The sequence below is a fragment of the Anser brachyrhynchus genome (genome assembly GCF_964034855.1).
Source record: "Anser brachyrhynchus genome assembly, chromosome: 17".
In the NCBI taxonomy this organism is placed as follows: domain Eukaryota; kingdom Metazoa; phylum Chordata; class Aves; order Anseriformes; family Anatidae; genus Anser; species Anser brachyrhynchus.
In genome coordinates this window covers 8,580,903-8,598,287 of record NC_137710.1, presented here as the reverse complement: position 1 = coordinate 8,598,287, position 17,385 = coordinate 8,580,903, and the positions used below count along the sequence as shown (strand labels likewise).

The 17,385-nt window shown below is 40.8% G+C and overlaps 1 protein-coding gene across 3 annotated transcripts in view; it reads right to left on the bottom strand.

Moving 5' to 3' along the window:
• The window catches only part of TXNRD2 (thioredoxin reductase 2), an 83,284-nt gene that overhangs the window by 26,778 nt on the left and 39,121 nt on the right, over window positions 1-17,385 (bottom strand). For 2 of the 3 annotated variants that reach the window (XR_013940405.1, XR_013940407.1), the window contains exons 16-20: window positions 10,658-10,925; window positions 10,317-10,507; window positions 9,786-9,987; window positions 7,605-7,974; window positions 7,396-7,512 (exon numbers count right to left, since the gene is read on the bottom strand). The gene's annotated coding sequence lies outside the window, so the exon portion shown is untranslated. Of the gene's footprint in view, window positions 1-3,668; window positions 3,850-7,395; window positions 7,513-7,604; window positions 7,975-9,785; window positions 9,988-10,316; window positions 10,508-10,657; window positions 10,926-17,385 lie in introns of all 3 variants that reach the window. The other variant, XR_013940406.1, reaches the window with a different exon arrangement.

Genomic DNA, 17,385 nt, shown 5'->3' with positions numbered 1-17,385 from the left:
CCTGCCCTGGTTGGTGGCACCCAAAGGAGCAGGCCAGCTGGGACGCAAAGGTTTCCGGCCAGCAAATGACACCTCACCTTAAGCAGGAAGCTCATTTCCCTCCACAGCCAGTGAGTAAAAACAGACTTAACAACATGGGAACATCCCCATCACCTTTGTTTCTGATTCCACTGTTTCCTAGTGTAATGCACATAAACAACAAGCTTTGAAATCCAGAGGTGGCACCCCATGGGAAGTGGAAGAAGCCTTTGGTCTCAGCACAGCTCCCAGCGCTGCCGTGCTCTGACTGGGAAGACCTTGTGCTGATGGTGTGGTGTGGGGGGGAGTCCTGTGGCATCGAGCACTGGAACAGAAGAAAATGGGGAATGCTGTGCCATTCACGTTTTCATGTGGGGTACAGGAGCCTTGTCTATAGTTCAGGGAAATTCCTACAGATCTTTCTGAGCCCTTCTCAAAAAAAAAAAAAAAAAAAAGAGAAATTAACTGTGCTCCTCAAAGGGATCATTGGAAAATGGCCTGGGGACATTGTCCAGGGGCATCAGCTGTATGACCACCCCACCAGTGCTACTCTTGCAGCAAAACTGCTGAGGCTGAGAGCCCAGATAAGAAAAGGATACTGGCAGGATGCAAAATCCAAACTAGTCAGAAAAGAGGACCAAGGCACAAACCTAAATCTAGCTCTATCTGCAAAAGCCAACGTTCTTGTTATATCTGAAACAATCCCTTTGATACAAACATCCCCACTTATTACGGATTCCAAGGCAGAGTGAAAGCGCAGCAGTTTCACCATAGCATGAAACACAGCCTCACACATTTGATTTCTGAACACAGATCATTTTTCTTGGGGTGGGGTACATGAATAGCAACGGATACCTCATGTCTGGTTCAGACAGACCAACCAAAGGGCTTAAGTGGACACACACACACACACACTACCAGCAGCATGTGATGGGATTTAGTGCAAGGAAATCAAACTCTCTGTCCCACCTCCCGAGCTTATTCTTTAAAGACCAGTCCTATGCTCACAGCTGGAGTTTATGTGAGTCCTGCCTTATTAATTAAGTGTAGCCAGTGCCTTTCTACCCTGAATTCCAACAGCAGCAATTAGAAAGCAGATACTTCACACATAACAGCTGGTCCATTTAACACCCTCCCCGTGCTATTTGCTCCCCTCCCCCAGCCAATGCATGTCCTCCTTTTCCATCCTTTCATGTAATGGAAAAGGAGGGTAAAATCAAGGTGGCAAAGCCAGGGGCAGCAGATAACCATATTCTTATTAAAAATCATCTAGCGTAACACTGAAAGCGGAGGGGTGTTGTTGAGAGCACGTTTCTGAGCAAGGAATCGTAACATTCACCTACCAGATGGGAAAAAGTGCCTTGGCTGTCTACTGTGTCCTCCTTAAAAGGGGATCTGTATCAAAGTAGCAGCATATTTTCTTCACCACAGGCTGTTGATGTCATTAGAGCAAGTCTCATTTTTATTTAATGCCAGAGTTAAGAGTCACATAAAATTGGCACAGGTGAAGGCACCAGGCCCATTAAGTTGTGCAACGTGACTCTCTGGGAATTTTTTGAATGTTCATGTACCTCCAATTTATTTATGCTTGGGCAAGTCAGCCCCAGAGCCTCTCCTCCCTATTTCCCAGTATGAATACAGCCTCAATCCTGCCATTAGACCTGTAAAAAAACCTACTCAATCCAACTAAATTTCCTCCACTCTCAGGGAAGATCCAGTTACAGGAAAGGCAGTTCTGCCCCTCTCTGTGTTACATGCATCACTGGGAGATGCTGTGGACATAAAATTAAATTCAGAACCAAAAAAAAGAAAATAACAACAACAACAACAAAGCATCAAACCAACAACCCCAAAATAAAAAATGAACAGTGTAGCAGCAAAAGTGAAATCTGCCCTTACCAAACAACATTATGTGCATGTTCTACTCCCAAACAGGTACTTTAGAGACCACCTCTTGATTTAAGGCAGGTAGAGCTTTTCTGAGGGAAACCAAGTTAAAAGAAATGGAGATTCATTGGCTTCTGCAAGACACTTCTGAAGCAGGGAAGTAATTCTGTTGTATTTCAGGCACAGGGCCTCTCAACAGTCACAACATTTCTCTTCCTAGCATGGCTGGCATTTTTTAAATGTAGAATTTATAGGAAAAATAGAAATCCGGTACTAAACAGGTCATCTGGTCATGATATCAATAGGAATAATAACAAAAGAATAGACAGCCAAAGTATTCCAGTTCTGTGAGATTTTTCTGGTGGGTTATTTCCCACTGATCCTGAAATTAGGCATCACAAGGACATTTTTAGTTATAATATGGGGAGGATTTAGCTCCAGCTGTAAACTTCCTATTTCCTTCCTCAAAGGGTGTTGGAGAGGCTCCTATTGCAGCCAACCCCCCATATATTTGCTATTTTTTAATCAAATTTTCACCACTTCTGGTGGTGCACCACTAATATACTCTATGGAAGCCTGATGAAGCACCTAACACTTATGTTACAGACAGGGAGAACAAGTTAGGATGGATTAAGTGATCTGCCCAGCTTCCCACAATACAGCACAGGTGTGGCTGAAAATAAAAAAAAAAATCCCTACTTTCAGTCTTTGGTGTTAAACTGATCTGCTTTTACGCTTTCCCGTAAAAACAAAACAAAGCAATTTCATTAACCTGTTTGGTGGTAACTAGCATGGGTACTCCTAATTAAACAGAAAGATCTGCATATTCTCAAAACTGTTAGAGCTAATTAGTCAGCTGGACCCTTTTCTTTCTTCTGGACCCTTCTAAAAGAGAAAAATAAAAGGACAGTCCTTTATAATTGCCAAGGCTTCCGCTAATGAAAGCAGAAATGGCATTTTATATTTTGGCAGTTAGTAGTAAACACTATTATTAAAGCTATAATAAGAACAGCTAACGTTTTATGAAATATTAGTGATGTCTAAGCGTAAAGTAGTGCCCTCATCTCTTTAGTTAAAATTACAAAATGATTAACAGCCCAATTAAAAACATTTTTGTTTTTGACATGATAAATTATACTTTATCTACCTAGCTGTAGATATAATTGATTATTTTATCCATTTGCTGTTGGCTGTCATTAAAAAAGACAGATACCATGGCTTTCTGGCCTCTCTCCCGCTGAGAGAAAGAACAAATCCTGCTATTAACGACAGACAGCATCATTATGAAAAAATTCCATTTGCCACTAGGCAACATAGCCGAGTTCAAGTAATTATTGTATTAGTCAAGCCGTTGAGAAGTTCCATAAAATGGAGAGAGTTTTTAAGGAGCATTCAACATTATTTGGCAACTTTTGTGATGTAACAATTAAAACCATGCTCCAGGCCCAAAATGTGCAGCAGATTGTCAAAATCAGATAAAACCCTAGAGGGCCCCTGACTCGCAAAGAAAAAAAAATCAAACTGTTTACTTTTAGGATCAGACATTCATCAACATTTGGCTTTTGTTTCAGCCAGTGTCAGATAATAACAGCACCACGTTTTCAGTCAGCTTCTAACAAAACCCTACGCAGTTTGATGTCAGGCCTCTGAGAGTTTGAGGCTGACACTAGCCTCTCCTCAGGAAAGGGAAACTTTAGAGACAGCTGATGCTACCAACTTTGCTTGGTAGATCAGACACCTGGGAGCACTCAGCAGTATGGTACCTTCTGGAGTGAATCACGTCTGTTTTCTACCAGTGAGCATCAGGAAATGACTGGGAAGAAGTGCAAGTTATTCCTTCCTTTCACATCTAGGAGCTGAGCCAGGCAACACCTCAGACTGTCACAGCTCCAGGGGATAAAGCTGAAGTCTCCTGTCCATGTACCCCATTAACCTGTCAGAGAACTGTTGGAAAAAATAAATAAATCACACTTTAAAACTTCTAAGGGAAATTGCTACTGAACCAAGTTATGGCCAAGTTTATCATCTACCTACTTCTCTACTGAATAACCGTTAAGGAATGATGATTTACAGTACCAGAAATGAAGGTACAATATCACGCTTCTGCAGCGGAAGGTGAAGTTGGGTACAAAATGCAGACTATAGGAGTCACTTCAAGAGCACATCTGTTTGTACAGGAGTTAAAAGGCATTCATCTCCCTTCACAGAATAGTGTGCCCAAGTCAGGAAGTCTTCACATATCAAAGAACTTTGATGGGAGCACTACTTTTCAGGGCAGTCAAACAGAGCTGAGATCTGAACCCATGACAAGGAGCCAGGATACTGCTGTTGCCATTAGGGAACAGCAGGTTTTAGCACTAACATCTTGCCAGTCTCTACCTGGAACATGCCGTACCAAGTAGGACAGATGAAAAGATACACTGGAGCCTGCCATAATATGGCCTTTCATCACACAGCTTCTGGATTGGAGAACGTTGCCAACTGTTAGGACCTGCTATTTAATAAAAGAACAAACCCAGAACCCTCAGCAATCACAGCTTCTACCTGATTTAAATGGGAACAGCAGCACACAGCACTACAGGCCAAAGGCCAGCCACCTGTGCTTCATGGGCAGCTCTTGAACCATATTATCTTGACAAGGAAAAGAGAGGAGCTCAGACTTGTGAGAGAGAGGGTATGTGAAAGCAAAGCTGCTGCTCTCTCCCTATTCCGAGACCGATCTTGCTGCTATGCAAGGCAAGTAAGCCTGAGTCCCATTAAGCTCAGGAAACAGTAAATGCTGGAAGATACAGCCACATTTCCCAGCAAATTTAACTTCTAACTTGAGTCTGACAATTGCCTGGGTGTGGTGAGATGTGAAGCTATAGAAGTATAAAACCCTCAATAACTAACCAGCTGCTTTTTAGGAAACAGCATGGCCACGCAATTTTCTTCAGCAGAGCTGAAGCACATATTGTGACAGCATTCAATTTTATTGCCTAGTAGAGCACGTGGAGCCATCAATTTCAGTGAAGCACCCTAGTCAGCTCAAGAACATAGGTTAGTATCTGTTAGCGTGGAAAACAAATAATTCAATCTCTTATTCTTGAATTATATGAGTTAATTGTACCAAATCCTCAACATCTTAGACGAGTCCCAGGTGAAGGCTTAGGAAGATTTTTTAATAAATATTCTCTATTAACATTAAAACTTCCATTAAAAGAATTGTTACAAGATATGTGTGAGATCCATCGAAGCTTAAAAAAATCATCTGAAAAAGCTGCATTCCTAATATTTTTGTTAGTCTCTTTGGCTTACAGTTCATCTGAGCCATCAGTGAAAACAATACAAACTCCAGCACACAGCAAAGAAACCTCAACGACAAAAAAAGGGAGAGCAGAGCAGATTGACAGTACAGCATTTGCAGGTATTGCTGAGAACAGGACACTCACTGGAAAAAAATACATATATTGAAATTTTGGGCATTTCTGAATCAACAGCTACGAAGAAGGCAAAACTCCCTGGTTCAACCAACTCCTTACAGACCACTCCTACAGTTTCTCTTTGGACTGGAGGAACAAGCCTGTACAATTCAAGCAGTTTCCATGCCAGCTTGTGCTGTTCAGGCTCTAGTTTGTAGGTGCTTGCATCTTCCCCAGTTGTGCCAGCTGGCTGGTGCTGCTGTTCAGAAGGATGCCAGATGGCTAGTGCTTTAGCCAACCTGGTTTCCAGATGACCGATTTTTTAGCTGCCACTTTAAGTAAAATAAAACATACATAAAAAAACCACAAGTTTATCACCTAACACACGCCATTGGATGTCTCTTGTTCAACTGGTGTGCAGCAGACAGAGCCACAGACTTCTCTTCCACACCATCAGCATCTCCCCCTCCAAAAAATAAAATCAACCCATCTGCTAAAGCTATCAAGCCCTTTACGCTGCACTGTACCACCTCCTATTTATAGGATCCAGTGCCCTCTACTGAGAAGAACAAAAAAAAGCATTAATGTTTCCCAGGCCCTGCAAAGTTGCTGTTAAGGTACAGCAGTATTAGACCTGGAAGTCTACCTCTCCCTTGCATGCACACACATGCACCCATTGACCCATCTGCCATCAGTGTTGCCAGGTTATTACAAAACAACACATGGAAAGTATCGAGGAACTTGCAACAGCTACAGAGCTGTCATAAGAGTAACATGTCACTTTCTGGAAGGGGAAATCCATGTGGACATATGGTAGTTGTGAAAGGAGCTCGACTAGCAACCTTGGCAAGCTCAAGTCGAACAGAAATGTTGCTGCTTTGCCTTGATCTTTATTTACAATAAACGCCTCGGCTCCAGCTCAGCATTTTTATCTGGGAGCAGCCGCCAGCATTTCTGTGACCATGTTCCGTCTCATTGGTGCACTGACATATTTACACACGGGCCGGGGCTTGGGCAGCTGTGAATAAGAGGCCATATATCAAGAGAGGAAAAAGGGATGCAAAGATGAATTTTATGAAATATTTTCCATTTTTCTTTGACTTGGTTGTGCATTTTGCTACGGCCCATTGGACGCTCACTCAGCACTTGGACACTTTGCTCCATGAAGTCTCGCCTACATTTCTAGTTGTGTCTACATGCCAAGCCTAGCCCAGTACCTGAGGCAGCCCACAGGGAAAAGGAGATTTAAAAAAAATAAAAAGGTGGGTGGGAGGGAAATTTCCTGCCTTTCAATGGCGTGTGCTACAGGAAAGAGAATGATGTCTTGAACGTCACCAAGCAGTCTTGTCTGATTTCCACATAATACAGGCTGTTACATTTTATTTCTGACTGCCAAAGCAAGAGAAATTATTCCCACTACTTTGTGAGAAAAAATAATCACGTCCCTTTTGCAATTTAAGGAGGTCATATCATCTTTAACTTCTTCTTTGGGCAATGGAAAGGGTTAATTCCTTACAGTGATGACTAATCCTTTCCTTTTTCCCTGTGGCTGACTAATAGTTTAGACGTGTTGACTCTGTTTCAAAAGACAAGCTTTGGACATAATATTAATGATACCTTATGTGCAATAACATTAGAAAACAAACACAGATGCACCTGGGGAGTCTGAAGGCATCTTCTGGCCTTTCTGGGCTGACAGGACAGAGTGGCCCTCCGACATTTCCACGTGGAAAAACATTGTCTATGAGAGAGTTTACTTTGAGTGACCCTCTTGCCTTTCAAACAATGAGAAGTCAGGACCATTGTGAAGCTAAAAACTTGTTTCATAAGAACAGACCATCGCTCAACCAGCTGAAGAGGAGAAAAAATAAAAAAGGAACCCAAAGAAACAATTGGAAAGAAAAACTGGGCATTTGAATGGAATAGCTGCTGGTGTCTTTCCTCTGGCATTGACAACCTAACAAAGGGTGAGAGCATTTTTTCCCTTGTTTTTTTTTTTTTGCAAGGCAAAGATGGGAAGAGAGCACCGTTTGTTTATTCATTTGTCTTGGAGCCACACTAGCACAAAAAAGTCGCTGCAAACACTTACCCAAGGCTCAGGTTCATTCCACTGGGATGCAAGAACTCCATACTCCCTTGATAGCTTATGTGAGATCCAAACAGCATGTGGAAGTGCTTATTTCCCTCTGTTGTCTGTTTAGGAGATCTAGGGGACAGAAGCATTAATTCCAGTTACGTCACCTTGACATGGTCTAAAAACTAGGTAGGCCTAGCTGATCAGCTGTAGATATTACTTACCACAGGTGTACGCAAAGCCTTGGCACAAGTCTCACTTGAGAGACTTGTTATGTCTTGTGTAGACATCCCATCCTAAGAGTCATAGCGCAAGCAGAATAAACCAGATGTCCTATTGCTGCCAAACCATAGATAATTCTGGTACAACTGTGATTCAAGGGAGCTGAGTCAAGGCAATGTCACCTGGAACAAGGGGCCAGCGGGTCCCAGGATAAGATTATCTCCACTAGTGTCAGTACTGTTGAAGAACCTTCTTAGATGATTCCTTGGATCTCTCCTCTGAATGGTTTCATTAGCTTCACTGCAGCAGCTGAAGTTACAGTGAAAAGGAGCAATGGAGGTCCTCAGGTATGCCCAAAGCTCTGCAGGAGACCTGTAGGGAAAAAAACAACACCAGTTTTAACAGGTACTTGTATGCCCTCTGCCATTAGCACAGGATCACTACTTCAAATTAAGACGTGAGGATCATTTAGTGACTCACCCAAGATCATACATATGGTGCTTACATCAAGAATTTGACCCACCAAGCCATCCAACACCTCTGAATTGTTCATTGAGGTTTAGGAGTCCATTTTAATATATAAATGTAGAATTTGGAGCCAGGAAGGAACAGTAAATTAAATACTGAGGAATTTGTCACATCTCTGTTCAAAGAATGCTAGCATTTCATGTAAGGAATTACATGCTACAGACAGTTGCAATCATCTTCTGCACAAATAATTTAAGCTTACTTGGTCTGTTTTATTCTGATTTAAATTTTTATTAGAAATATAAATACCTATGTTGGTCACCAAACCAAATAAAACAAACATATTGAGTAGGGTCTATTATAGACTAATATGGAAACAAATAATCTGCAAGTCTGGTTTTATTTATAAGCTTATTTGAGTCTTTACCCTAGGCTCATATTAATCGGGTTTGTGGTTTCCACATCTGTACTGCTGATGCCCAGTGCAGACAGCATGCCAAGTCAGACCTGGGCATCCTCCAAGCTCTAAATGGAAAACACATGCTTCAACTCTAGCTACCTCAAGACAAGCAGGGCAAGCAACCTACCAAATAACCACAGCGGGTACAGCAGGCAGAGTAAAACTCTGGGGAACTTTTTGAGGTGCCTGCTTGAAAGCTTCTTGCTTCTGACTTGCTCCGGGGGCAGTCAGGCTGCCGCCTGTATTATATTTGCTCTCTCTGATGATCAAGAGATACCAATTCCCTTTGTAGCCTCCTTTTCCTCTAGCTGTAGCTAGAAATACACAGGCTGGACCAGTTAGTTCCCAGTGTCAACTAGTAATACATATTCTAGAGGAAGATGGAAGAACTCCTGCAGATGATGGCAATGCAGTATGAATTCTTTCCAGAACCCTTGATTATTTTTAATATTTATAAAAAGCATTCTGAACATTCATGAGAGCCATAAATATATATATAAAAAAAGTCCATGCCCCTTGTCAAGCCAAAATGGATCCAGCTGTTCTGCGGTGCTGGTCTCTGAGTGCAGAGAATCCCTGTATTAATGAAAGATGTATAAAGGGAATCCCAAACTAGAAATATGATCTCTGCTAAAGACTGGTTAAATCAACTATTAGAGAATATTTCAGGGAAGGATGTAAATACAAAGCTGATTCTCAATACAGCTGAGATCCAGTTCTGAGAACTTATCTCCATGAGAACATCTGTACTGCCTGTAGACAATTTTTAGGGCAAGCTGATTCCACACACACTATGCTTTGTTCTGGCATGCTATCTCCCAAGTTCTATGCCAGTATCCTCACTGCAAACTCATCCTCTAGAGTCCAGCAGAAACAGCACAGTATGAATGCCAGACCTACTTCTTTTTTGGGCAGAGGATTGAGGCCAGTATGTGAGCTGTAGCAAAATGACATGTGAGCATAGGGGGAAAAAGTGAAGCAGCATTGCTGGCGTAAACACCAGAAATTTGGCAAAGGCAGTCAAATTTTTTCCCTATGTGCCCTATAATGGTCATCTGGCAGCCTCTGCCACCTGTAGCAATTATTGCTTTCCTGACAATTTCGACAAAAGTGACACACAGCAGTGTGATAAAATGTTTTTTTCAAGTTACCATTATCATCATCTGGGTGTGCTGTTCATACAGTTATATCATGATTCGTTTTAAGAATGCACAGCAGGAAAAGGGTGAATATGGGGAGACAGAAAAAAATTAACCTCAGTGCCCCAGCTATGTCGAAGGGAATCACTCTGTCATCCATCATTCTCCTCAGAGGACCACTTTGCCCAACATGGCTGCTCCACTGGCTCTCAGGCAGAGGCAATTGTTATGAAACTGAGATGGCAAAAGAGCAGTGCCTGATAACAGAAGGGCAGATCTGTCATCAGCACAGAAGGCAGTCACTCCTTGTGGCAGGGGCTAGAGAAAAGAAGATGCAATTAACAATTAGATTTGGTAAGAGAAGACGGAACCCTTAACACAGTTCCTACTGCAGGAAATCAAGGCACAGACTTAGGAATTAATGGTTCAAAGTTCTGGTTCTTGCCTTGGTACATATACTATAAGATGAAAGAGAGAGTGAATTTCTTTTGCCACTTCATTCTGGCTAGCTAAGAACCGGAGCTTAGCCATGGAAGAAGGCCAATCTCTCAATAGTTACAGGAAATGAGAATAGCTTTGCAGCATTTCCAAGCAAATCCAGCACACCTTCAGCTTTATATTTTAGGCACAAAGTTCAGGTTTCTCACCCCAGAAAGCAAAATGGAAGCGTTTCAGTGGGCGCTGCACTATTTTCTTGGCCCTTCTCCCCCTCACAGCTCCCCAGTTTCTGATGTTAGAATTGAATTCAAAAAAAGCTCTTGGTGCATCCAGCAGGCTTTGCTTTCATACGTTTGACCTCTGAGGTGCATCTTCCTTCTCCCAAACTTGTTTAATGGTTCTGGAAAAATAGACACAGAAACTAAGACTGGAAAGGTTGTCATACCAACAACATTGTTCCATATGCATAGCCTGAAGGTTTATCTACATTGCTTGCTTCTAATCGACTCCCTTAAATACTGCTTTGAGTGCAGCCCTAGCAACAACTCACCCAAAAAGCTGTGTCCCCAGGCAGCGAGTCCAAGCTATGCTGTTGTATCTGGGCAAACCAGGTGGGATCTCCCTGGTCTCCAGCAGCTCAAGGGAACACACTGGAGCTACAATCCGTGGCACAGCCTCTACTCGGAAGTATGACATCTGGGTCAGACAATACAGCAGCCACCTAAACCAGTCGCAGCGTGGCTCCACTTGGTGGTTCAGATAACTCCCATAGCTGCTTATACCTGGGCAGAACCCTCCGGTACTGATCTTGCACACAACTACATGGGGCAAAGACACAAGAATTTCATATGTGTGGCAAAAGCAGAATGCTCTTTGAGAAAGCTGTTTATCAGTGACTGTACTAAAGTGAAGATGAAAGCAGTCACTGCTCTGAATGCTATTATTTCCCACTGTCAGTAACAGGCTTTGTAGAATTTGGCAAAATGAAATAAAGCAATATAACACACTCCCATAATCTCTTTTACTGTCAGTCAGTACCATGGGTCCTGCTATATGGGGAGGGGGCTGTTGCTAAGGAAAAGACGTGATTCAGAGGACAGCATTCCTATACATAGGTCACACGTGAATTGTCAGGTGCTGCCTCAGAAGGATGGACTAGACTCTCCCCTTAGAAATTCCACTTATAACTTAGATCTGCTGGACTTCATTTCCAGCAAGACCTACGTCCATGTAATTCAGACTAGTGATTCAGATCCTATCTTCCACAAGCCAGTGGAAGAAAACAATTTTTTTCCCCCAGAAAACAAGCAAATAGGCTTTTTTTTAAAAACTGAACATACAGAAAACTTTGATTATTTGTTGAGAGTTTTCATAGATAAACGTATATCTAATTATACTATCAGTGTTGCCCACTTGGCAGATGCAGCTTGGGCACAGCTCAGTCTATGTTGGTGGCCAGAGCTGCAGATTCTCCTGGAGTACCTAACTATAAAAAGCCCCATGAACATGCTTCTGGTAGGGACACAACTAGAGATGTGCAAGGAATGCCAGTAAATAACGCATGCACTAGAAATAGTGCTTTTATGCAAAGAGAAGCCAGGTATCTTCTTCTCTGTATGACACGTTGTGAGTAGATTAATTGGGACTCTCAAATGACATAAAAGAACTACCTTGTTCTATGATTTCATAGTCCACAGGTGCAGCAGAAGAAATCCAGCACAGCCTATGGGCTTAGCTCAGCATCCTTGTACATCATTGCCAGCTGTTCTTTCCTCCTCTTCCTGACCATTTTGGTTGTGTCTACAATAATTTCCCCTTCTATACTCCAGTTTCTTTTTTCCTTTGTCCATAGCACACTACAAATTGTTTTTGCTTGTAATGATTAATTTCACAACTCACACCTAATTTGACCCTAATAACTTCGGCTGCAAAGAAGCAAAAGGGGCAATTTCTTGTTGGTCCAGACAACTTATCACCCCCTGAACACAATAAAGGCAGAGCTGGTTATCAACAGGGAGATGCCCATTAGTATTTTTACAGGCAGAATGCCAGGAGCTCCCTTATCAAGCAGGGAGAGTTGGCATGTACTCCAAGCACACAGCGGGAAGGCAGACTGCTTTCAGCCTGCAAGGCCACACAATATGGGAAGTGGTCGCTTGAAAGAGGAGTGGGAAGAATGACAGATGGTTTGTGCCTGTGCGTTTTTTTAGAGGACACTGGGTTCCTGCCATGGGAACAGGGTGGACAGTAAAGGCAGTGACTAGACGTGAAGAGTGACAAAGCAAGTCAGGCACGGACGGGCCGTAGGAGGCCAGAGGAAATGCACCATTAGTCAAAGTTGGAGGAAAAATAAAATGCGATGACAACTAGGCCATTCATGTGCTTCCCCTTCAAGGACTGACCAGATCCTTCACAACTCAAAGGACTCAAGTATCAGCTTCTTTTTCTCTTCATCCAGGCTAATGTGCACCAGCACCGGCTGAGAAACTCCCTTGTCACTTTTATTAATTCTTATCTTGTTGTTCTTGGCTACACTTCACTGAAGTACAGTGAGAGAGAGTGCTTCAATCAATAATGCAGATCCAAGTGAGCACCCCCTTCTGCTGTTCTTAGCCATCAACTCAATAGCTTAAAGCAAACGTTCATCCAACTTGTGAACTTGAGAAATGTTAGGACTTCCAGAACCAGAAGGCAAGACAAGGAGGTGGCTTCACAAAGAGGTTTTAGCCCCACATGCAGACAATCTTAGTGCAGTCCAGGGTACTTCACATGCTTCAATATTTTGCTACTTGATACAAAAAGTGTAAGACCTTAGAGCTCTCAATAATCACAGCGACGGAGAAAACCACCTTGCATTTTACAAGCAGATTTCATCTAATGCTCCATTCTGCCACTGTCAGGCAAACCCTGAGGCACTGTTGTCACAACCTGTGAATCCGATGCATTTTGTCATTAAGGAAAGATGACGCCCTTCAGAAGGTCACAATATAAACACTCTCAAATGGATGATCTCTTATTCTTCAACAGAGACTACGCCACAGCTAAGGGCAGGAGTTATTTAGAACTGTCTCCTCTGATGCTGTGGCATTACCAGGTTCAGAAAGTGCAAGGGAGTTAAAGGAAGGGGCAAGCAGAAAATCCTGAAATGCTCTCTTAAGAATACATTGGACGCTTTGGACTCCCATCCAAAGGGGATTCGCTCATTAACTCTTGAATGGGACTAAATGTAACTAAATGTAATAGAATGAAAATCTTGCAGAAAGCCAGAAAAAAAAAAGAAAGACATTTAATTTTATTCCTCTCTACTCAAGGACAAGATCAAAATCTTGACCCAAAACTTACATTCTACATATGTCTGGGATATATGGCCAGGAATCAATGCAAGCAAAATCCGAAGTGTCAAGAGAATTGTCCTTATTTTTCCTGTGTTTGAAATAGGTCTAAAAAATAAACTCAATAAGAACTTGAAGAGGCAAAAATCAAAAGGTCTCTCATGATTTAATTAGATCTCAGTCTGATGTAAATTAATTAAATCCTTTGATAATCTGAAACCCATTTCTTAAGTCTTCAAATCAGCCTGTGTCTTTTAAATTACTTCCTGTTATATGGTTAATAATCTCTGCTTTCTATATTACTGGAATCAGGAATCATTCATCTAAGCAAGCTGAACTGAACAGTGCTATCAGAGTATGAGTGTCCTGCCGCCCAAACTACTGTGCCCAATAATTTAGGAGTCTCTTTCCAGCAGAACATTAGTTAATGGCATCTCTCTAAGGAAAATCCCTGTATTTCCTGATGTTTTCAGCTGTGTTTGTACAATTTGCCTTCATGTGAAAATTAATGCACTTCCTCTTCATCCTTTGAGACACAAAAAGGAAGATTACCAGGATTTAATAAAAATGCCAAAGCTCAATCCTTTGTCCCTGTTGAAAAACTAAATTTGTTTAAATAAAGATTCCTGAGCATCACTAATTGTGTTAGAAACTCTAAGGCATCATGTAAGACAGCTCAACCTCCTGCATAAAGTTGAAAGCTGCAACATAGCTTGTTGCTCTGACACTGCGTGAATAGAGTATTGTTTGGTTGCTTTCAGTTCTGACTCTGTTTTGTTAGAAGTACACAGTGTAATAATTTGCATTTGAGCATTGTCTTACTGTAACATTGCAAAGAAGGTGAAGTATTAATGTATTTTCTTGATATTTTTTTTTAAAGCGTAAAGCCTAAAAGCTGTCTTTTCTTTTTTCAGTTTTCTTCCCCTTGGTATTTTAGAAAATGTTAGTTATCTCCTTATTTTACTAAAATATTTATTTAATACTTTAATAAACATAGAATAAACAAGCATCTATAGTAATTTTGCCTTAGATTTGTTACCACATATATAATTCAAAATCCTAACACAGCCTTGGGAAAAAGAAGTCTTCTTGTGAAAGATTTAAGAGGAATCTTGTTGTTCTTCTGTTTTCTGCCAAAACAAGGAAGAACAAGTCTGATTCGCAGGTTGCTTGAAGGTAAGGGAAAGAAGGACAGAAAAAAAAATCCACACAACACTTTCTGGTCTTCGTATACGCTGAAGGAAAATGGGAGAGGAGACGCAGAAAGGGTGAGTATTCATCTTTCATGAAGCACAGAGGGTTTCCTTAAATTATTGTATTAATACATTAGACATACCCTATCACAAACTGCATAGATTTTTGCCTGGAAAAATTTTCCCCCGCCCCCTCCTTGGAGATGCTGGTTCTGACAGGCTGCAACTCCCAATACCTCTACCTAGCTAACAATGCAAAGCACCTTGTTCAAACAAGACTGGTCTCCATTTCACACAACACCCCCAGGTAATATCCACTTTTCTCTTCATACTGTATCTTTCTGACTGATGCAATCAGATTCTGGAAATGTGCCTTATTAGTTTATATTCCAGCTTCTAAGGGATGATGTTAATTTTCCATAGTAGGACCAGCAGATTTTAAATGTGCTAGATCTTGTCTATAAGAAACAACAAGAAAATGGCACACAGTACTCAGATGCCATGCTTAGAAATTGACTTTAGTGAACAGCACTGCTTTCAAAGATAGGGGTGAAATCTTCCTAACTCTAGTAGAGCTTGAAACGAGGTATTTTATAATCACATGACAAATAAAGACACCTGCCTTTTCCTTCTTACATGAAATCTTTTGCTTAATTTCTGTACCTATCCACCAACCTGTTTGCTTTCTTCCTAGACCAGTGGTTTAGTACTGAGCTTACATGCTGCGATAGCCTAAGTGTTCCATTATATCCTTTAGAGATTTCATCATTTTCTTTTGTTTCCCACAGCAAACAGAATCCCATTCATGTCCCAAACAGAACGTCAGCAGTTGGAATGGTGTTTTCTTAAGGTGCATATAAGATTAAAGACTGAAATCAGATGCAGCGTTGCCAAAGCCTTTGTAATATGCATGTTTTTCATGGCAAGATGATTGACAAGAATTGCAGTAAGGTGCTGAAGGGGATATTTCACCTGGCCCATCAAAATTCAATGTAGAGGATTAGAACTAAGAAGAGCTGATAATATTGACTTTGAGTGCCACAGCGGAAACATAATTAGCTCTTTGACATGCAGTGGACAGAAACATTCAATTTCTTAAAAATCAGATAGGGTAATTACACCAAATCTGTTGCATGCTGCCCCAGCAAGCAAGCAAACAAACAAACAAAAATACCCCAAACCAAAAAAGGTCTGCTCTTCTTTTTTCTCCCCTCCCAGTAAAATTCAGGTTTGGCACTAGAATAAATGTATGCAAACCTAGCCTTTCTGCTGGAATAACATCAGGAAAACTTTGTGCATAAAACGAAAAAAACTCTCTTAAAAGAGAGCACACATCTGAAAGAATGAAAAAGTCAATGAATTTTATACAAGTTTACTTATTGCAAAACAAACTGTCTGCACTATGCTTATTAAAGGCATATTTCACTGCCTAATCATAGATGTCTATTGTATCTTTTATGTTTTGAATCATAATTGCAGCCTGTTCCCCAACTGTAATAATGAAAGACATTTTGGCATATGCTTATATTGATTCCCCTTAAACAAAGCACTTAAGACACATGCTTGCATCCCACTGAAATTAACGGCTAACATTAACTTTTAGTACATTGATTTCACTGGGATTTAGAAAAATGGCAATTTAGATGGACACAAAGTTGCCTCCTTCGTTGGATAAGCATTACCCTCTGAAAAGAAGCCTTCAAACTTGAAACTGTACAATGTTTAACTGTTTTGGTTAGAAATACACTTGTTTGTTAGCATGGTTACTCTGCTAACAACATAGATCCATACTGCAACATGTCTGCTGCACTGAAACTTTTCTAGCTCCTGATCTGGAATTATCTGAACTGTAGAAATGTTTTCCAATAGGTATAGTGGCATACAGTACATGCATATGTAAATGAAAATGCATAACAATGCAAAACTTAAATGTACAGAACAAGCTATCATTATGTATAAGTAACATGGTATGTTCAATTCCCAATTTTATAAATTCATGAAGATCACTGTCTATATACTTGTCTGTTATTCTTGTTTGTTGCAAGATTAAATGGTATATGAAAATACAGAGAAAAAAATCAAGAACATTGCTTACCTTATTCCCTTTTTAGCCACTGTTCCTAGCTATCCTAATTAGTTAGAACCTGTAGTGAAATATTCCAGGAAATTAGAACAGAGTAAAAATGTAGAAGTAAAAATAACTTTAAATGTAGTTAAGTCCATATTCCTTCTCAGTATCAAATCCAGGGAAGCTACTAAAATAACGTTAAACTAGTCATTTTCAGAAGCTCAGCATCTCCCAACTTAATGGGAACTTCTGATCAAAGTAACTGAATGTAAAGAAAAAAATCTGAGATTAATTCAAACAATGCAGCCCCCTTCTTTTCTGACAGAAATTTCTCAGAGTTTTTAAACTTATATTGCTAGCATTTCTTCATTCATTTTCCAGTGTTTTTATCTATCAGTACCCACAGCTATTAGTTGGCTTTGCTGTAACGTATTTTTTCCACTATGTTTTCTAGTTTAAAACCCAAACAGCTAAATGTATAATAGCGCAGCCCTGCACAACACTCTGACTGCACTGCATTTCAGGGGAGTTTCCAAGTTACCTCTTGATGAGTCTTCACAAAGCACGTCAACACACATGGACTGTGAACATACCTGTTAGACCTCATTAGTTGGAATAAATAGAATATTTGAAACCATATCTACTGTGTCCAGAGGTGCTCTTAATTTAAATTTAAAATAGTTTA